Raw genomic sequence first — 23,246 nt, forward strand, 5'->3', positions numbered from 1 at the left:
TTATTATTGTAATACCAACTCTCAAGAGCCTGAGTCAGGAGGATTGTCATGGACTTGAGGACAGTCTCACATAATGAGAAGTTGTAAAAGTTCATAGAGAGAGAGAAGAAATGAAAATAACAAAGCAAATGAAATAAATTAATAACAGAGACTATAGCAAACACCTTAAAATAATAACAGACTCAAATATCTGTCTTTTTTGATGATTTATAATTAGATATATGTATTTTAAAGAAACATTTGAAAAAAATATCAAAAATGTGAATACTTATACAGTACACCTGTCAAAAAGCCTGAACTTTATGGGAAAAATTTAAACGTATTTGTCTTAGAAGAATCAGAAAAATAATCAAAATGGATTTATAATTTCACCCCATTATAAACTTAATAGGTCTACTACTTCCTAACTATTTTATCTCAAAGCAGCATGTACAGTTCTTGTCATAGTGCTTAAACACAAAAAACAGTGCTTTGTAATAGTAAAATTGCATATAATCTGAGAATGAAATGGACTGAGAATGAAAAGCATGATAGCATAATAAAATGCAAATTTGTACAATTAGAAGCTACATATCCCATGGTAAAAATCAATTTACAACATTTTTTCATTTTGAAAATGAAATCCTGGGTAGCATTTTTCATTTGATTGGAAACCAGGAGATAGAATAATCACAATAGACCGGTAAAATGAATGTTTTCATTAGTGACCACATTATTATCATTTGAGCTAGCAGAGTAGATGGTCAACCACTTCATCTGTCTTCATAAGACCAAGCACAGCCTTACCTTGCTTTTCTGTGGATACTACAAGAATGCTTTTGATATAGATACATTTTAGGCATCAAAATGCTGAAGATGCTTCACAAACAGTTTCCTCATTCCTGAATAGGACAATGGGAAGGTGCTAGTGTCTGATTAAAATCTGTTTTAGAATAATTCTATTGTCTGAATCCAGTCCCTTTTGTAAGACTTCCTTTGTAGATCTAGCTTCGTGCAATTCATCTTTCTTTGTTTCTATAATGTTTTCATGTAATGGAAGCATGAGGTGCCACTTAACTTCATGGCAACATCTAGTTTAATTCTTCATAAGGTGAAAGCTCTAGGGGTGAAATTTCTATGCTTTCTGCTCCTCTAAAAGCTTCATATGTCTTGATTCACTGAGTTTTTACATAGATATCTTGGCCTCACTAGTCATGAGCATTGGGGCAGATTTATGGTTTTAGGGGCATGGGCACCCTTCTACTGAGTGGTTCATAAGTCCAACTAAACAACTGATGATTATACTAAGGATGAGTGTCACTACTACACTTTTTGAAATAGCTTATCAATCTGTTCATCATTTTGGTTTGAACATATTACAGAAGGCTATCAATTGCTTTTTTATCCAGGCAAATTGCCTTGTTCCTGCAAGTACTATGAAAGCTAACCCTAATGGAGACTTCCAGGTCAGTTCTAGCTTTATTTCTCCAAATACTCTGAAGGGTTTTGTCTTTAGCAGTAGTCTTACATTCAATTTCTGGTAGTGAAGCAAGAACTATGACAGACATTGGGAGTAGCGATGTCTTGATCTTCTCTGACCAACAATTTGAAATGAGGTTTCCTGTGCCTGGAACTGGGGGATGTGTTAGAAAGTCCATGGCTTTGAGGGTCCCATTGTTAGCCCAAGTGGAATAATTTCATTATATATATATATATATATATATATATATATATATATATATATATATATATATATATATATATATACATACATACATATATGTATATATGTATGTATATATGTATATATACATATATATAATATTTATAAATACTTCTATATATAATTGTAAGTAATAATGTGATTCCCTATGGTTATATTAAAAATATTCTTATGGCTGTTCATCCCTCCTCCTTTCCTTCTGTATTGCCCCCAGTACCACCACCTAAATAAGTCTCCCATCCCCTTTTCTTCAGATTTCCTTCTTTGTAATAATTCTATGCTGTTACTCCTCTCTCAAGAACTCATCCTTTCCTCCTTTCATCAAACTCTCAGATGGTCCTGATGACTCTGTTTTACTTTTTTGAATAATAATTCTACTACTCTCACATATAAAGGCAAAACTATCAGAATTACACCAGACTTTTAGCCAGAGACTATAGAAGCCAGAAGTTTCTGGGAAGATGTAATACAGACCTTAAGAAAACACAAATGCTAGCCCAGGCTACTATACCCAGTAAAATTCTCAATTAACATAGATGGAGAAATCATGATATTCCATGACCATAACAAATATTCACAACATCTTTTTACAAAGTCAGACCTACACAGAATAATAGATGGGAAACTCCAATAAGGAGAAAAACTACACCCTAGAAAAACCAAGAAAGTAATCTTCTTTCAACAAACTCAAAAGAAGATAGCCACACAAACATAATTCCTCCTCTAACAACAAAAATAACAGGAAGCAACAATCAATCACTTTTCCTTAATATCTCTTAGCATCAATGGACTCAATCCCCCAATTAAAAGACATAGACTAACTACAGACTTAATACATAAATAGGACCAATCATTTTGCTGCATACAGATCTTTTCCCAATTTGTTGGTTGCCGATTTGTCCTTTTGATGATGTCCTTTGCCTTACAGAAACTTTGTAATTTTATGAGGTCCTATTTGTCAATTCTTGATCTTAGAGCATACACTATTGGTGTTCTGTTCAGGAACTTTCCCCCTGTACCGATGTCCTCAAGGGTCTTCCCCAGTTTCTTTTCTATTAGCTTCAGAGTGTCTGGCTTTATGTGGAGGTCCTTGATCCATTTGGAGTTGAGCTTAGTACAAGGAGACAAGGATGGATCAATTCCCATTCTTCTGCATGCTGACCTCCAGTTGAACCAGCACCATTTGTTGAAAAGGCTATCTTTTTTCCATTGGATGTTTTCAGTCCCTTTGTTGAAGATCAAGTGGCCATAGCTGTGTAGGTTCATTTCTGGATCTTCAATCCTGTTCCATTGATCCACCTGCAGGAAACTCTCTTCAGTAACAAAGAGAAACATGACCTCTGAGTAAAAGGCTGGAAAAATTTTTCAATCAAATGATCCTAAGAAACAGGCTGGAGTAGCCATTCTAATATCAAATAAAATTGACTTTCAACCAAAAGTTATCAAAAAAGATAAGGAAAGAAACTTCATACTCATCAAAGGAAAAATCTACGAAGATGAGCTCTCAACTCTGAACATATATGCTCCAAATGTAAGAACACCCACATTTATAAAAGAAACTTTACTAAAGCACAAAGAACCCATTGCACCTCACACAATAATTGTGGGAGACTTCAAGACCCCACTCTCATCAATGGGCAGATCAGGGAAACACAAACTAAAAAGAGACACAGTGAAACTAATAGAAGTTATTGATCAAATGCATCTAACAGATATCTACAGAACATTTCATACTAAAACAAAAGAATATACCATCTTATCAGTACCTCATGGTACTGTCTCCAAAATTAACCATATAATTGGTCACCAAACAGGCCTCAATGGATACAAGAAGATTGAAATAATCCCATTTGCCCTATCAGATCGCCATGGACTAAGGCTGGTCTTCAATAATAACAAAAATAACAGAAAGCCCACATCACATAGAAGCTGAATAACACCTTACTCAATGATACTTTGGTCAAGGAAGAAACAAAGAAAGAAATTAAAGACTGTTTTAGAATTTAATGAAAATAAAGGATTTAATTAACATACCAAAACTTATGAGACACAATAAAAGCAGTGCTAAGAGGAAAACTCATAGCTCTAAGTGCCTCCAAAAAGAAACTGCAGAGGGCATACACTAGCAGCTTGACTGCACACTTGAAAGCTCTAGAACAAAAAGAGGCAAATATACCCAAGAGAAGTAGATGGCAGGAAATAATCAAACTCAGGGCCAAAATAAACCAAGTAGAAAGAAAGCAACTATATAAAGTATCAACAAAACCAGGAGCTGGTTCCTTGAGAAAATCAACAACATAGATCAACCCTTAGCTAGACTCACCAGAAGGTACAGAGATATAATCAAAATTAATAAAATCAGAAGTGAAAAGGGAGATGTAACAACAGAAACTGAGGAAATTAAAAAAAAACATCAGATCCTACTACAAAAGCCTATACTCAACAAAACTACAAAATCTGCATGGAATGGACATTTTCTAGACAGATACCAGGTACCAATGTTACATCAGGATCAGATAAATGAACCCATCCCATGATCCCTAATGAAATAGAAGCAGGGGAAATCATTTGAAATGTAAATAAAAATATATCGAATAAAAAAAAAGAAAAAAAAAGTCTCCCAACCAAAAAGAGCCCAGGACCAGATGGGTTGAATGCAGAATTCTCTCAGACCTTCAAAGAAGACCTAATACCATTACTCTTCAAAGCATTACACAAAATAGAAACAGAAGGAACACTACCCAATTCGTTCTATGAAGCCACAGTTAAACTAATACCAAAACCACACACACAAAGACCCATCAAAGAAAGAGAACTTCCGACCAATTTCCCTTTGTATATAGGACCTACACAAAAAATAAAAAACAAACAAAAAACAGATACACTGAAACTAAGAAAAGAGATAGTGGAGAAGAACACATGAGCTCAGGGGAAATTTTCTTGAACAGAACACTAATGGCTTTTGCTATAAGATCAAAAATAGACAAAGGAGACCAGGGCAGTGGTGGCACAAGCCTTTGATCCCACCACTCAGGAGGCAGAGGCAGGCAGATTTCTGTGTTCAAGGCCAGCCTGGTCTACAGAGTGAGTTCCAGGACAGTCAGGACTACACAGAGAAACTCTATCTCAAAAAAAAAAAAATGACAAATGGGACCTCATAAGTTTTCAAAGCTTCTGTAAGGCAAAAGGACACTGTCAATAATTCAAAACAGCAACCAACAGATTGGGAAAAGATTTTCACTAACACTACATCCAATATCCAATATATACAAAGAACTTAAGAAGTTAGACTCCAGAGAACCAAATAAACCTACGAAAAGTGGTGCATAAACCTAAAGAAAGAATTCTCAACTGAGGAACATCTAATGGCCAAAAAGTACCTAAAGAAATGTTCAACATTCTTAGTCATCAGGGAAATGCAAATCGAAACAACCCTGAGATTCCACCTCACACCAGTCAGAATGGCTAAGATCAAAAATTCAGGTAACTGAAGATGCTGACAAGGAAGTGGAGAAAGGAGGAACACTCCTCCACTCTTGTTGGGATTGCAAGCTGGTACATCCACTCTGGAAAGTGGACATTGTACTACCTGAAGACTCAGCTAAACCACTCTTTTGCATATACCCAAAAGATGCTCCAACATATAACAAGGTCACATGCTTCAATATGTTCATAGCAGCCTTATTTATAGTAGCCAGATGCTAGAAAGAACCCAGATGTCCTTCAACAGAGGATGGATACAGAAAATGTGGAGCAGAGACTGAAGGAAAGGCCATTCAGAGACTGTCTCACCTGGAGATCCATCCCATATACAGTCACCAAACCCAGACACTATTGTGTATGCCAAGAAGTGCTTGCTGACAGGAGCCTGATACAGCTGTCTCCTGGGAGGCTCTGCCAGAGCCTGACAAGTACAGAGGTGGATGCTCACAGCCAACCATTGAACTGAGTGCAGGGTCTTCTATGGAGGAGTTAGAGAAAGGACTGAAGGAGCTGATGGGTTTTGCAACCCCATAAGAAGAACAACAATATCAAACATGAGACCCTCTCATAGCTTGTAAAGAGTACAAATGGAGGGACCCATGGCTCCAGCTGGATATGTAGCAGAGGGTAGCCTTTTGGGGCATCAGTGGGAGGAGAGGCCCTTGGTCTTGTGAAGGCTAGATGCCCCAGTGTATGGAGAATGCCAGGGAAGGGAGGGAGGACTGGGTGTGTGTGTGTGGGGGGGGAACAACCTCCTAGAAACAGGGGGAGGAAGGATGGGATAGGGGATTTCTGGGGAAAGCCAGGAAAGGGGAAAACATTTGAAATGTAAATAAAGAGTCAGTCATGGTGGTGAAATCCTTTAATCCCAGCACTTTGGAGGCAGAGGCAGGCAGATTTCTGAGTTTGAGGCCTGCCTGGTCTACAGAGTTATTTCCAGGACATCCAGGGCTACACAGAGAAACCCTGTCTGGAAAAAAAATGAAAAAAATGAATAAAAAAATCCAATTAAAATAAAAATTAAAAAAGAATAAGTGATCATGATTTTGAAAACTTGAGGACCTATTGGAGTGAGGGAAGGAAGGAGAAAATGCCCAGCACTCTCATATTAAGCTATTAAAAAACTAAAAAATAAATGTAAAAAGTATTTAATTGATACATAGGAAAACAGCTGTTTCCAAAGATTTGCATTTTCCCATTGACTGGGAAAAGAGGTTTGTATATAACACACCCTCTTGCATGGTATTTTGAAAGAAAATTCAAGTACTCTGAAGGCACTTGCAAGACCTTGTTATTCTACCCTCTTTTCCTGAGAGGAAAACCAAGTCCCCAGGCAAACTCACCCTTAGTCCTCAACAGCTTAATCTAAAACCTTTCCTGCCTCCTTATTACATCATAGGAACAAGGGGGAGGCAAGCAACTCTCAAATGCCTGTCTTAGTAATTTTATTCTAATGTTCACTTATCCTAAAAATATGGACGATATATGAACAAATAAAAGGATTAAGAAAATAATGGAATTAAATTAAATCCAGTCAAGTTTACTGAAGCAAAATTGGAACTTAAAATTCCTTTATGCAGCATTTAATTTCCTAGTGTGAAAAGAAATCTGTTTTATACAGTAATCATTTTAGTTTCACAAGGTGTAGATAAATACAAGGCACTGGCTTCCTAAATAATCTTCACTCAGCTGTCCCCATGCTAACACCAGCCTTAACTATATGCTGTATTATTAAAGCTGGGATTGGCATTCATCAGATGCTACAACCCGTAGGCCTCATTTAGATTTCACTCTTTCTTCCATGTGCTCCTGATTTCCTTAGAGGTGTTGTATGCATTGCATGTGTAGGTCAATCAAATTTTGTCTCATGCATAGAACTGTAATAATCACCACGATTAGTATTCAGAAGAGTGTTGAGACCAATCTAATATATGCTTAGCATATGCAAAACTTTCTTCCCCCAGGTAAGGAAGGCTTCTTACTGATCTCTGCATATGTATAATCTCTGTGCTAATCAGAGTGGTTTGGGTCCTCTGCTTCATATCCAATTCCCTCAAAATCACTATAAACGTATATTGAAACTTTGGTAAATCAAACCTAAATGATGTTTGTGGTGGTGCATTTCATGTAAATATATATGCTCCATTATCTAGACTTGTCTGAAACTCTGAGCTCTGCTGGACTGTTGCTAGGGAACTGTCTCTCATGGCAACAAGTCAAATTCTGAAAACAGAAATAATAAGAACTCACACACACTTTCTAGAAGGTTCTTTAAGATTTGTTTTTAATTTAATAACTGATACTATAAAGTGATACAAATGGATGATAGTACAATATTTGTGAACCATCTGAAAAGATGGTTGGTGTGTATTTAACCTAACCCCTAATTTTATAATGTAATCTCAAGAGCTACAACATTTGCCCTGAGCCTGGTTTGAAATGTACAGGTTTCCATGCAATAACCTTTCCTTTAAAACCACATTGTCCTTTTACACGCTGAAATAAGAAATGTGCAATCTAACTACAGAAAAAGGGAAGCAGGCTCTAGAGGCTTCTAACACTACAATCAGATAATTTTTAGATTTGATGGGAATTGATAACATTTAAAGAGCTGCCTTTTTATGAGATAGTCAAACTTCTTTTGGTTCATTCCAGATGTGATATTTAAATCAGCTAGCTATCTTTTATAAAGGACCAATGAACAAATTGAGGTATTTTAATTAAGCATACCATGTAAGAACAAAAGCATAAAGCATCACTGAAATGTATCTAAAAGCTTAGATACATAGCATGCTGAACCAGTCATTTAAGTATTAAATGCAAGCTGTTCAAAACCTGCATATAAATATAAATATCTCTTTCACTTAAAATTATCATTCTTAAACATTCCCTCACGAATATGCCTTCATGTTCCTTTAGGTTACCTTAGCTCTTTTACTATTTATAGTTTACGGTAGAGTGTATTAAACTGTTAAATTTTTCATATTACTTTTCTGTCCATGTATCATCATTTATCAAAAGCATGTTGAAAGAGAGAGCAAACTGCCTGCCTGCCTAGTCGAAGCTAGCCATATAGCAAAGATTCAGTAACAAGTCTAAAATTATTTTAAAAAGTGGAGATTTTCTATGTTCCAACACAAAGAGAAACCTGTCTATACAGACTCAGAAAGCCTTCTATTAAAGAACTCAGTGGAAAGAAAATTAATATTCAGGAAGAGTTGATGAAATGGGGTCAAGCATTTGACAATGACTCAGCAGTAATTAGTTTCCAGAACAGCATTCAAAAGTCACCATACACTATATGGTACTTATTACTTTAGAAGGCCAGAGAAGAACGAAAGCTCTGGAAAAATTTGTTTCCAGTCTGGGTGTTTGTCAGGAAACTGCATGACCTTGAGAGAAGATACACACTATCTTCGTTTCTTAATTTGGATTGAGGATTGATCCCTAAGGTATGTCTAACTCCAGGATCTTACAATTCAATTTAAGACCCAGAAGTACCTTCCACTTATATCTAGGAAGATAACTGGAATTTAATTCATGACAGATCCTAGAAAATTTAATATTTTAAATGACCTAAGTTTAAAATAACATTTGTTTTAAGTGCTTCTGTGAAAGGAATTTCATACATGAGAATTGAATGATGTCAATCTGGTGTCAACCCTACCTCTTCAATGCTACCAGTCACCAAAACTTGAAGAAGTAGATTTCCTCTTTTTTTGCTTATAAATGTTATTTACAAACAGGTGAGAGGGTGGATGAGTAATTGCATTAAAAAGACTTCATTGACCTTTCTGCACTTGATTATACTTTAGGTTAATGCTATAATATTTCATTATGACTACTATTACCAAAGACTAAAGGTGAACTAAATATCATAGTAAAAACATTTGGGCCCATGATAGCCAGTGAAAGTGAATGCCGGGGCGGCGGCGGCGGCGGCGGCGGCGGCGGTAGCAGTGGCTGCTCCAGCTGAAGGGCCATCAGCGGTGGAACCAAGGCGACACAGGGTCCAGTTAGGCCCTGCGCCCACGACCACTGACCTTCGCTGACCAGCCGGGCGGCAAGCAACTGCGGTTCTGCGGAGCCTTTCGCTGCACGGAAGCCACTTCAGAACTCGGCTTCCCGCCAGTCAGGAGAGACTCACCTCCATCTTGAACCCGGGCTCCAGAGATCGGTCAGACTGAGGTACACAAACATAATCCTAGGCCCAACACCGCAGGGGTCTGAGCCAGACGGGCGTTGGCCTGCACCCAGGCCCTGGGCTGTTCGAGTGGCCATCGGGGCGCCAACCCAGCCAGGAGTTTTTTTTGCCCTGGCCGGTGCACGCGCCGCCATTTTGCCTACAGGAGCCAGAGTGCTCGGGAGGGCAGAGACTGCTAACAAGCGTAGCCTGAGGCTAACAAAACGGGGGTCTAGGCCCCAAAAGGCACAGGACTGACCCCAAGAACTGGGCGGCTTGGTGGGTCATCTGTGTGTCAACCCGCCCAGGAGGTTATTAGCACAACAGACTCTCCCGGTGCTTTCGGGGAGCGCGGACACGCACGCCCGCCATCCGGGTCACCTGGCGGACCCAAATAACAGACATAGCACTAGGGGAACTTTGCTCGGACCTTGGCCTCCCAGGCGTTTGCCTGGACTCAGGGCCCGGGCGACAAGGCTAACCTAGTGTGCGCCAGCCCGGTTGGGGAAATCGGCTGCCCAGCGGAGTGAGCGGAGCACAGGGGAGGTCACAGCAACATTCACCTTCGGAGCTCCCTGGGGGTGCACACGGGTTCCACCTGGTCCACAGACACAATCTGGGGCAAGGCCTCAGGCAGAAGCCCCCAGCTCAACTCTCTCCGCTTCAGATCAGCCTGGGTGGCCGCCACATCTCCAGGTCCCTCAAGAGGCTAGTGGGGGCTTCCGGGCGGCCAGCTGGGAGAAGTCAGTGTGCTCCAATAAATCCTGTGGGCCCCAGCGGGAGCCTTCAGGTTCCTGCTTCGGGATCTGAACAGCCTGGACAACAGCACCCTGTCTACAGGCAGTGCAGAGTGTAAGCTGTGCACCAGAGGCCAACGGGGAAGGGGCAGCTTGCACTGGTGAGTCCAGCACTGACAAGACCAAGTAACACCAGTGAGAGCTAGATGGCAAAAGGCAAACGCAGGAACGTCACTAACAGAAATCAAGGCAATATGGCAACATCTGAACCAAATTCTCCTCTACCAGCAAGTCCTGGATACCCCATCACACCAGTAAAACAAGATTTGGATTTAAAATCACTGGTCATGATGCTGGTACAGGAACACATGAAGGACATTCAGGAGAAAATGGATCAAAAGTTAGAAGCCCTTGCAAGGGAAACACAAAAATCATTGAAAGAAATCCAGGAGAATACAAAAGCCAACAAGGAGGAAATGCAAAAAACACTTAAAGAAATACAGGAGAACTTTGCTCAACAGGCTGAGGTCATGAAAGACGAAACACAAAAATCTCTTAAAGAAATACAGGAGAACTTTGGTCAACAGGCTGAGGTCATGAAAGAAAAAACACAAAAATCTCTTAAAGAATTACAGGAAAGCACAAACAAGCAAGTGAAGGAGCTAAGCAAAACCATCCAGGATCTAAAAACAGAAGTAGAAACAACTAAGAAAACTCAAAAGGAGACAACTCTGGAGATAGAAAACCTTGGGAAGAAATCAGGGGACAGAGATGCAAATATCAACAACAGAATACAAGAAATAGAAGAAAGAATCTCAGATGCTGAAGATTCCTTAGAAACCATGGACTCAACAGTTAAAGAAAATGCAAAATGCAAAAAGCTTGTAACCCAAAATATCCAGGAAATCCAGGACACAATGAGAAGACCAAACCTAAGGATTATAGGCATAGATGAGAGTGAAGATTTACAACTTAAAGGGCCAGCAAATATCTTCAATAAAATTATGGAAGAAAACTTCCCTAACCTAAAGAGAGAGATGCCCATGAATATACAAGAAGCCTACAGAACTCCAAACAGACTGGACCAGAACAGAAATACTTCCCGTCACATAATAATCAAAACACCAAATGTTCTAAACAAAGAAAGAATATTAAAGGCAGTAAGAGAAAAAGGCCAAGTAACATATAAAGGAAGACCTATCAGAATCACAGCAGACTTTTCACCTGAGACTATGAAGGCTAGAAGGTCCTGGGCAGATCTCATGCAGACTCTAAGAGAACACAAATGCCAACCAAAACTACTATATCCAGCAAAACTCTCAATCACCATAGATGGAGAAACTAAGATATTTCACGACAAAACCAAGTTCACCCAATATCTATCCACAAACCCAGCCCTAAAAAGGATAATAGGAAGACAACACCAATACAAGGAGGGAAACTTCACCCTGAAAAAAGCAAGATAGTAACCTTTCATCAAACCCAAAAGAAGTTAAGCAATCAAATTTAAAAAATAACGTCAAAAATGATAGGAAGTAACAATCACTATTCCTTAATATCTCTTAACATCAATGGACTCAATGCCCCAATAAAAAGACACAGACTAACTGACTGGATACGTAAACAGGACCCTACATTTTGCTGCTTACAGGAAACACACCTCAGGGTCAAAGACAAACACTACCTTAGAGTAAAAGGCTGGAAGACAATTTTACAAGCAAATGGTCTCAGGAAACAAGCTGGAGTAGCCATTTTAATATCAGATAAAATTGACTTTCAACCCAAAGTCATCAAAAGAGACTCTGAGGGACACTTCTTGCTGGTCAAAGGAAAAATACAACAAGAAGAACTCTCAATCCTGAACATCTATGCTCCAAATGCAAGGGCACCCTCTTTCATAAAAGAAACTTTATTAAAACTCAAAGCACACATTGCACCTAACACAATAATTGTGGGTGACTTCAACACTGCACTTTCCTCAATGGACCGATCAGGAAAACAGAAACTAAACAAGGACACAATGAAACTAATTGAAGCTTTGGACCAATTAGATTTAACTGATATATATAGAACATTCTATCCTAAAACAAAAGAATATACCTTTTTTTCAGCACCTCATGGTACCTTCTCCAAAATCGACCATATAATTGGTCACAAGACAGACCTCAACAAATATAAGAAGATAGAACTAATCCCATGCCTCCTATCTGATCACTATGGAATAAAAGTGGTCTTCAATAGCAACAGAAACAACAGAAAACCCACATACACGTGGAAATTGAACAATACTCTACTCAATGACACCTTGGTCAAGGAAGAAATAAAGAAAGAAATTAAAGACTTTTTAGAACACAATGAAAATGAAAACACAACATACCCAAATCTATGGGACACAATGAAAGCAGTGCTAAGAGGAAAACTCATAGCCCTGAGTGCCTCCAAAAAGAAAATGGAGAGAGCATACATTACCAACTTAATGACACACCTGAAAGCCCTAGAACAAAAAGAAGCTATTTCACCCAGGAGGAGTAGAAGGCAGGAAATCATCAAACTCAGGGCCGAAATCAATCAAGTAGAAACAAAGAGAACCATACAAAAAATCAACAAAACCAGGAGCTGGTTCTTTGAGAAAATCAACAAGATAGATAAACCCTTAGCCAGACTGACCAAAGGGCACAGAGAAAGTATCCAAATTAACAAACTTAGAAATGAAAAGGGAGACATAACAACGGAAACTGAGGAAATCCAAAAAATCATCAGATCCTACTACAAGAGCCTGTACTCAACACAACTGGAGAATCTGGAGGAAATGGACAATTTCCTTGACAGATACCAAATACCAAAATTAAATCAGGACCAACTAGACCATCTAAACAGTCCCATAAAGCCTAAAGAAATAGAAGGAGTCATAGAAAGTCTTCCAACCAAAAAAAGCACAGGACCAGATGGTTTCAGTGCAGAATTCTACCAGACCTTCAAAGAAGAGTTAACACCAATACTCTTCAAACTATTCCACAAAATAGAAACAGAAGGAACACTACCCAATTCCTTCTACGAAGCCACAATTACGCTGATACCAAAGCCACACAAAGATCCAACAAAGAAAGAGAACTTCAGACCAATTTCCCTTATGAATATCGATGCAAAAATACTCAATAAAATTCTTGCCAACCGAATCCAAGAACACATCAAAACGATCATCCACCATGATCAAGTAGGCTTTATCCCGGGAATGCAGGGTTGGTTCAATATTCGGAAATCCATCAATACAATCCACTACATAAACAAACTCAAAGAAAAAAACCACATGGTCATTTCATTGGATGCTGAAAAAGCATTTGACAAAATTCAGCATCCTTTCATGCTTAAAGTCTTGGAGAGAACAGGAATTCAAGGCCCATACCTAGACATAGTAAAAGCAATATACAGCAAACCGGTAGCCAGCATCAAACTAAATGGAGAGAAACTTGAAGCAATCCCACTGAAATCAGGGACCAGACAAGGCTGCCCCCTTTCTCCTTATCTTTTCAATATTGTACTTGAGGTACTAGCTCGGGCAATTCGACAACATAAGGAGGTCAAAGGGATACAAATTGGAAAGGAGGAAGTCAAACTATCATTATTTGCAGACGACATGATCGTCTACCTAAGTGACCCAAAGAACTCCACTAGAGAGCTCCTACAGCTGATAAACAACTTCAGCAAAGTGGCAGGTTATAAAATCAACTCAAGCAAATCAGTGGCCTTCCTATACTCAAAGGATAAGCAGGCTGAGAAAGAAATTAGGGAAATGACCCCCTTCACAATAGCCACAAACAGTATAAAGTATCTTGGGGTGACTCTTACCAAACATGCGAAAGATCTGTATGACAAGAACTTCAAGACTCTGAAGAAGGAAATGGAAGAAGACCTCAAAAAATGGGAAAACCTCCCATGCTCATGGATCGGTAGAATCAATATAGTTAAAATGGCCATTTTGCCTAAAGCACTATACAGATTCAATGCAATACCCATCAAAATCCCAACTCAATTCTTCACAGAGTTAGAGCAATTATCAAATTCATCTGGAACAACAAAAAACCCAGGATAGCTAAAACTATTCTCAGCAACAAAAGAAAATCTGGGGGAATCAGTATCCCTGACCTCAAGCAATACTACAGAGCAATAGTGTTAAAAACTGCATGGTATTGGTACAGTGACAGGCAGGAGGATCAATGGAACAGGATTGAAGATCCAGAAATGAACCCACACACCTATGGGCACTTGATCCTCGACAAAGAGGCTGAAAACATACAATGGAAAAAAGATAGCCTTTTCAACAAATGGTGCTGGTTCAACTGGAGGGCAACATGCAGAAGAATGCGAATTGATCCATCCTTGTCTCCTTGTACTAAGCTCAAATCCAAATGGATCAAGGACCTCCACATAAAGCCAGACACTCTGAAGCTAATAGAAAAGAAACTGGGGAAGACCCTTGAGGACATCGGTACAGGGAGAAAGTTTCTGAACAGAACACCAATAGCGTATGCTCTAAGAGCAAGAATTGACAAATGGGCCCTCATAAGGTTACAGAGTTTCTGTAAGGCAAAGGACACCATCAAGAGGACAGATCGGCAACCAACAAATTGGGAAAAGATCTTCACCAATCCTACATCAGATAGAGGGCTAATATCCAATATATATAAAGAACTCAAGAAGTTAGACTCCAGAAAACCGAACAACCCTATTAAAAAATGGGGTACAGAGTTAAACAAAGAATTCTCACCTGAAGAACTTCGGATGGCGGAGAAGCATCTTAAAAAATGCTCAACTTCATTAGTCATTAGGGAAATGCAAATCAAAACAACCCTAAGATTTCATCTTACACCAGTCAGAATGGCTAAGATTAAAAATTCAGGAGACAGCAGGTGTTGGAGAGGGTGCGGAGAAAGAGGAACACTCCTCCACTGCTGGTGGGGTTGCAAATTGGTACAACCACTCTGGAAAGCAGTCTGGCGGTTCCTCCGAAAACTGGGCACCTCACTTCCAGAAGATCCTGCTATACCACTCCTGGGCATATACCCAGAGGATTCCCCACCATGTAATAAGGATACATGCTCTACTATGTTCATAGCAGCCCTATTTATAATTGCCAGATGCTGGAAAGAACCCAGGTATCCCTCAACAGAAGAGTGGATACAAAAAATGTGGTATATCTACACAATGGAGTACTATTCAGCCATTAGAAACAATGAATTCATGAAATTCTTAGGCAAATGGATGGAGCTAGAGAACATCATACTAAGTGAGGTAACCCAGACTCAAAAGGTGAATCATGGTATGCACTCACTAATAAGTGGTTATTAACCTAGAAAACTGGAATACCCAAAACATAATCCACACATCAAATGAGATACAAGAAGAAAGCAGGAGTGGTCCCTGGTTCTGGAAAGACTCAGTGAAACAGTATTTGGCAAAACCAGAACGGGGAACTGGGAAGGGGTGGGAGGGAGGACAGGGGAAGAGAAGGGGGCTTACGGGACTTTCGGGGAGTGGGGGGGCTAGAAAAGGGGAAATCATTTGAAATGTAAATAAATTATATTGAATAAAAAAAAAAAGAAATAACAAAAGCAAAAAAAAAAAAAAAAAAAAAAGAAAGTGAATGCCAGGGGCCCCTGACTATCTGAGTTCAATACATGTATCCCATGGAGAAAGGAAAGGACTGACTGGAAAGTTGTCATTTGACCTTCATATGTACACTGTGGCACCCTTGAATCCCTACTAACATATCACACGCACACATGCACAAATAATAATATATAACACAAAATTTGTCTAAAAAAGAATACATCAAACTTAAATACATCAAACAACACTTCCAAAGACAAGTAGATTTTATAAAATGCAACCCGCGACTGGGAGGAGTTAGTGTGCTCTGGTGAGTCCAGCAGGACTCTGCAGGAGCCTTCAGGTGTCTGCTTCAGATCTGAACAGCCTGGGCCACAGCACTCAGTCTCCAGGAAGTGCAAGAGACCTGGTATGCACCCCGAAGCAGACTGGGAGCTCACAGCTTGCAGCAGCTCAGAGCTTAGGTTCCAGTCCTGAGGCCTCTGGCAGGAGCCCTCAGATCTCTGCTTCCAGATCCAGAACAGTCTGGGCTGCAACGCCACATCTCCAGGACCTGCAAGAGGGTAGAGGGGCATCCCAAAGGCTGGCTGGGTGGAGTCAGTGGGCTTTGGTGAGTCCAGCAGGCCCCTGCGGAAGCCTTCAGGTGTCTGCTTCAGGATCTGAACAAGCTGGGCCACAGCACCCTGTCTCCAGGCAGTGTAGGAGGTCAGCTATGCACCAGAGGCCACCTGGGAAGAGGCAGCTTGCACTGGTGAGTCCAGCATTGACAAGACCAACTAACACGAGTGAGAACTAGATGGCAAAAGGCAAATGCAGGAACGTCACTAATAGAAATCAAGGCAATCTGGCAGCATTTGAACCCAATTCTCCTTTAACAGCATGTCCTGGATACCCCATCACACCAGTAAAACAAGATTTGGATTTAAAATCACTGGTCATGATGCTGGTACAGGAACACATGAAGGACATACTTAAAGAAATTCAGGAGAAAGTGGATCAAAAGTTAGAACACCTTACAAGGGAAACACAAAAATCATTGAAAGAAATTCAGGAGAATACAAAAGCCAATAAGGAGGAAACACAAAAATCACTTAAAGAAATACAGGAGAACTTTGGTCAACAGGCTGAGGTCATGAAAGAGAAAACACAAAAATCTCTTAAAGAATTACAGGAAACCACAAACAAGGAAGTGAAGGAGCTAAGCAAAACCATCCAGGATCTAAAATCAGAAGTAGAAACAACTAAGAAAACTCAAAGGGAGACAACTTTGGAGATAGAAAACCTTGGGAAGAAATCAGGGGACTTAGATGCAAATATCAACAACAGAATACAAGAGATAGAAGAAAGAATCTCAGATGCCGAAGATTCCATAGAAACCATGGACTCCACAGTTAAAGAAAATGCAAAATGCAAAAAGCTTGTAACCCAAAACATCCAGGAAATACAGGACACAATGAGAAGACCAAACCTAAGAATTATAGGTATAGATGAGAGTGAAGATTTACAACTTAAAGGACCAGCAAATATCTTCAATAAAATTATGGAAGAAAACATCCCTAACCTAAAGAGAGAGATGCCCATGAATATACAAGGAGCCTACAGAACTCCAAACAGACTGGACCAGAACAGAAATACCTCCCGTCACATAATAATCAAAATCCCAAATGTACTAAACAAAGAAAGAATATTAAAGGCAGTAAGAGAAAAAGGCCAAGTAACATATAAAGGAAGACCTATCAGAATCACACCAGACTTCTCACCTGAGACTATGAAAGCTAGAAGATCCTGGGCAGATCTCATGCACACTCTAAGAGAACAAAACTGCCAGCCAAAACTACTATACCCAGCAAAACTCTCAATCACCATAGATGGAGAAACTAAGATATTCCATGACAAAACCAAGTTTACCCAATATCTATCCACAAACCCAGCCCTACAAAGGATAATAGGAGGAAAACACCAATACAAGGAGGGAAATATCACCCTGGAAAAAGCAAGATAGTAATCTTCTCTCATCAAACCCAAAAGAAGTTAACCAATCAAATTTAAAAAATAACATAAAAAATGTAAGGAAGTAACAATCACTATTCCTTAATATCTCTTAACATCAATGGACTCAATGCCCCAATAAAAAGATATAGATTAACCAACTGGATACATAAATGGGACCCTACATTTTGCTGCATACAGGAAACACACCTCAGGGTCAAATACAAACACTACCTTAGAGTAAAAGGCTGGAAGACAATTTTACAAGCAAATGGTCTCAGGAAACAAGCTGGAGTAGCCATTCTAATATCAGATAAAATTGACTTTCAACCCAAAGTCATCAAAAGAGACTCTGAGGGATACTTCTTGCTGGTCAAAGGAAAAATACAACAAGAAGAACTCTCAATCCTGAACATCTATGCTCCAAATGCAAGGGCACCCTCATTCATAAAGAAACTTTATTAAAGCTCAAAGCACACATTGCACCTAACACAATAATTGTGGGTGACTTCAACACTGCACTTTCCTCAATGGACCGATCAGGAAAAGAGAAACTGAACAGGGACACAATGAAACTAATTAAAGCTTTGGACAAATTAGATTTAACAGATATATATAGAACATTCTATCCTAAAGCAAAAGAATATACCTTCTTCTCAGCACCTCATGGTACCTTCTCCAAAATTGACCATATAATTGGTCACAAGACAGACCTCAACAAATATAAGAAGATTGAACTAATCCAATGCCTCCTATCAGATCACTATGGAGTAAAAGTGGTCTTCAATAGCAACAAAAACAACAGAAAACCCACATACACGTGGAAGCTGAACAATACTCTACTCAATGATACCTTGGTCAAGGAAGAAATAAAGAAAGAAATTAAAGACGTTTTAGAACTTAATGAAAATGAAGACACAACATACCCAAATCTATGGGACACAATGAAAGCAGTGCTAAGAGGAAAATTCATAGTGCCTCCAAAAAGAAAATGGATAGGGCATACACTAACAGCTTAATGACACACCTGAAAGCCCTGGAACAAAAAGAAGCTATTTCAACCAGGAGGAGTAGAAGGCAGGAAATCATCAAACTCAGGGCTGAAATCAATCAAGTAGAAACAAAGAGAACCATACAAAGAATCAATAAAACCAGCAGTTGGTTCTTTGAGAAAATCAACAAGATAGATAAGCCCTTAGCCAGACTAACCAAAGGGCACAAAGACAGTATCCAGATTAACAAACTTAGAAATGAAAAGGGAGATATAACAACAGAAACTGAGGAAATTCAAAAAATCATTAGATCCTACTACAAAAGCCTATACTCAACACAACTGGAGAATCTTGAGGAAATGGACAGTTTCCTAGACAGATATCTGACACCAAAACTAAATCAGGATCAAATAGATCAACTAAACAGTCCCATAACACCTGAAGAAATAAAAAGGGTCATAGAAAGTCTCCAAACCAAAAAAAGCACGGGACCAGATGGCTTCAGTGCAGAATTCTATCAGACCTTCACAGAAGACCTAACACCAATACTCTTCAAACTATTCCACAAAATAGAAACAGAAGGAACTCTACCCAACTCATTCTATGAAGCCACAATTACGCTGATACCAAAACCACACAAAGATCCAACAAAGAAAGAGAACTTCAGGCCAATTTCTCTTATGAATATTGATGCAAAAGTACTTAATAAAATTCTTGCCAACCAAATCCAAGAACACATCAAAACGATCATCCATCATGATCAAGTAGGCTTCATCCCAGGGATGCAGGGATGGTTCAATATAAGGAAATCCATCAATGCTATCCACTACATAAATAAACTCAAAGAAAAAAAAAACATATGATCTTCACATTAGATGCAGAAATAGCCTTTGACAAAATTCAGCATCCTTTCATGCTAAAAGTCTTGGGAAGAACAGGAATTCAAGGCCCATACCTAAACATAGTAAAAGAAATATACAGCAAACCGGTAGCCAACATCAAACTAAATGCAGAGAAACTTGAAGCAATCCCACTAAAATCAGGGACTAGACAAGGCTGTCCCCTCTCCATATCTTTTCAATATAGTACTTGAAGTTCTAGCTAGAGCAATTAGACAACATAAGGAGGTCAAGGGGATACAAATTGGAAAAGAAGAAGTCAAATTATTGCTATTTGCTGATGACATGATAGTCTACTTAAGTGACCCGAAAACCTCCACCAGAGAACTCCTACAGCTGATAAACAACTTCAGCAAAGTGGCTGGTTATTAAATCAACTCAAGCAAATCAGTGACCTTCCTATACTCAAAGGATAAGCAGGCTGAGAAAGAAGTTAGGGAAATGACACCCTTAAAAAGAGCCACAAACAATATAAAGTATCTTGGTGTGACTCTAACCAAACAAGTGAAAGATCTATACGACAAGAACTTCAGGTCTCTGAAGAAGGAAATCGAAGAAGACCTCAGAAAAGGGAAAAATCTGCCATGCTTGTGGATCGGCAGGATTAATATAGTTAAAATGGCCATCTTGTCAAAAGCAATCTACAGATTCCATGCAATCCCCATCAAAATCCCAACTCAGTTCTTCACAGAGTTAGAAAAAGCAATTCTCAAATTCATCTGGAATAACAAAAAACCCAGGATAGCTAAAACTATTCTCAACAACAAAAGAAATTCTGGGGGAATCAGTATCCCTGACTTCAAGCAATACTACAGAGCAATAAATAGTATTAAAAACTGCATGGTATTGGCATAGTGACAAACAAGTGGACGAATGGAATAGAATTGAAGATCCAGAAATGAACCCACACACCTATGGTCACTTGATCTTCGACAAAGGAGCCAAAAACATCCAGTGGAAAAAAAGATAGCCTTTTCAACAAATGGTGCTGGATCAATTGGAGGTCAGCATGCAGAAGAATGTGAATTGATCCATTCTTATCTCATGTACTAAACTTCACTCCAAGTGGATCAAGGACCTCCATGTAAAACCAGACACACTGAAACTAATAGAAAAGAAACTGGGGAAGACCGTAGAGGACATGGGCACTGGGGAAAAGTTCCTGAACAGATCACCAATAGCTTATGCTCTAAGATCAAGAATTGACAAATGGGACCTCATAAAATTACAAAGTTTCTGTAAGGCAAAGGACACTGTTAAAAGGACAAAATGGCAATCATCAAACTGGGAAAGGATATTCACCAACCCTACATCTGATAGAGGGCTAATATCTAATATATAGAAAGAACTCAAGAGGTTAGACCCCAGGGAACCAAATAACCCTATTAAAAATGGGGTACAGATCTAAACAAAGAATTTTCACCTAAAGAAATTCGCATGGTCGAGAGGCACCTTAAGAAGTGCTCAACATCATTAGTCATTAGGGAAATGCAAATCAAAACAATCCTGAGATTTCACCTTACAGCAGTCAGAATGGCTAAGGTCAAAAACTCAGGAGACAGCAGATGTTGGTGAGGATGTGGAGAAAGAGGAACACTCTTGTACTGCTGGTGGGGCTGTAAGATGGTAAAACCACTTTGGAAATCAGTGTGGTGGTTCCTCAGAAAACTGAACATGACACTTCCGGAGGACCCTGCTATACCTCTCCTGGGCATATACCCAAAGGATTCCCTGGCATGCAATAAAGACACATGCTCCATTATGTTCATAGCAGCCTTATTTATAATAGCCAGAAGCTCAAAGAACCCAGATGCCCCTCAAAGGAGGAATGGATACAGAAAATGTGGTATATTTACACAATGGAATACTACTCAGCAGTTAGAAACAATGAATTCACAAAATTTTTAGGCAAATGGTTTAATCTGGAAAATATCATCCTAAGTGAGGTAACCCAGTCACAAAAGAATACCCATGGAATGCAATCTTTGATAAGTGGATATTAATTAGCCCAGAAGTCCTGAATACCCAAGGAACAAATCGCATAACAAATGACTCCCATGAAGAAGTATGGAGAAGGTCCTGATCCTGGAAAGGATTGATCTAGCATTGGAGGGGAATATAAGGACAGAGAAAAAAAGGAGGGAGGTGATTGGAGAATGGATGGAAAGAAGAAGTTTTATGGGACATATGTGGAGGGGGGGTCTGGGAAAGGGGAAATAATTTGGAATGTAAACAAAGAATATAGAAAATAAAAATATTTAAAAAAAATTAAAAAATAAAAATAAAAAAATAAAATGCAACCCACTAGATACAGAGGGATCTACAAGTCACTTTCTACTTTGACTTCAGATGTGGCAATACGTTTTTTTTTTTTTTACTGTAGCCTCTAATGTGCTAAAATCTATCCCATAACTTTCTCCTGAGTGAAGATTCATACATCCTCAAACTAGTAAGTCTGAATGCAGTGTTGACCTCTCTATGTTCCAAAATAGGCAATCGTAATGTGTCCTGTCAGTCACCTGACTGATCAACTTGGACACACCTTGGTTCTTCCTTTTTTCTACATATACCCATAAAATTCAGCCCCTGAGGAATATCAAAGCCCTTCTCTGGAGCTTCTTTGATGCATGGGTTTTCTCGCATCTTCTCATATCTCCTTGAACTACTCAAAATGTCAGTTATGTGTTCTTTTACCCTTGAACCAGAGAACATACTCTGACAGAATAAATGTTTAAGAAACAAAACACAGACCCTTCTCTGAGGAAAGCTCTCTAGCCAATTCACAGAGTATATTATTTACCACTCTACAAATTCTCTTAAGTTGTAGTGTCAAATTTTCTGCCTTCTCCCTGACTGTCTCAGATCCTTTCTTTACACCTTCCTTCTAGAAGCTCCATCTCCTGTTATGAACAAATCTCACTGTGTCTCCCAGGGACACGGTTCATGCTCCTTCCATTTCTCCTCCTCAGCAAACTTTGTTCAAACTCTTCTCATCACATGACACTGTCCCCTCCCTGCATGGGGAAGCCCTCCTTTGGGGTTCTATGTCGTGCCACCCACACCAGTAGGCTTTCCCCAAACAATCTACCAAAAATCACTTCCTTTTAGTTATTACTTATGTTCATTTCTCCATTGCCTTTTCTCTCACTGAAATATACAAACATTTAACTCATCCATGTTTTAATGTTTCCTATTTTCCTCTAGAATGCTTGGTTACTGAAAATAAAGAACATGTATCCCATAAAACATTTTACTTGCAGAACAGTTGATTGTATCCTCCATGATGGGTATGTAGCAAAGGTTTGTAAAGCGCACAAATAGTTCCCTTTATGTGCTAGTGTTACTCTATTATCAGATTCATTCCACAAAATGGAGGTAACCAATGGTGAGTATTTGGAACTGCTCATCTTGGTGTTTTCTTGTTAATCCAACTTGACCTTGTAAATTTGCTCCATATAGCACAGTAGTTTCTAAAATATTTTATCTATCTATCTATCTATCTATCTATCTATCTATCTATCTATCTATCTATATCTATATCTATATCTATATCTATATCTATATCTATATCTATATCTATATCTATATCTATAAATATCCTATTTATATATTTGAAAACCTTAATATTAGTATGCTCTATAGTTTGGATATTTT

Source organism: Apodemus sylvaticus, chromosome 10 (assembly GCF_947179515.1).
Source record: "Apodemus sylvaticus chromosome 10, mApoSyl1.1, whole genome shotgun sequence".
Classification (NCBI taxonomy): Eukaryota; Metazoa; Chordata; class Mammalia; order Rodentia; family Muridae; genus Apodemus; species Apodemus sylvaticus.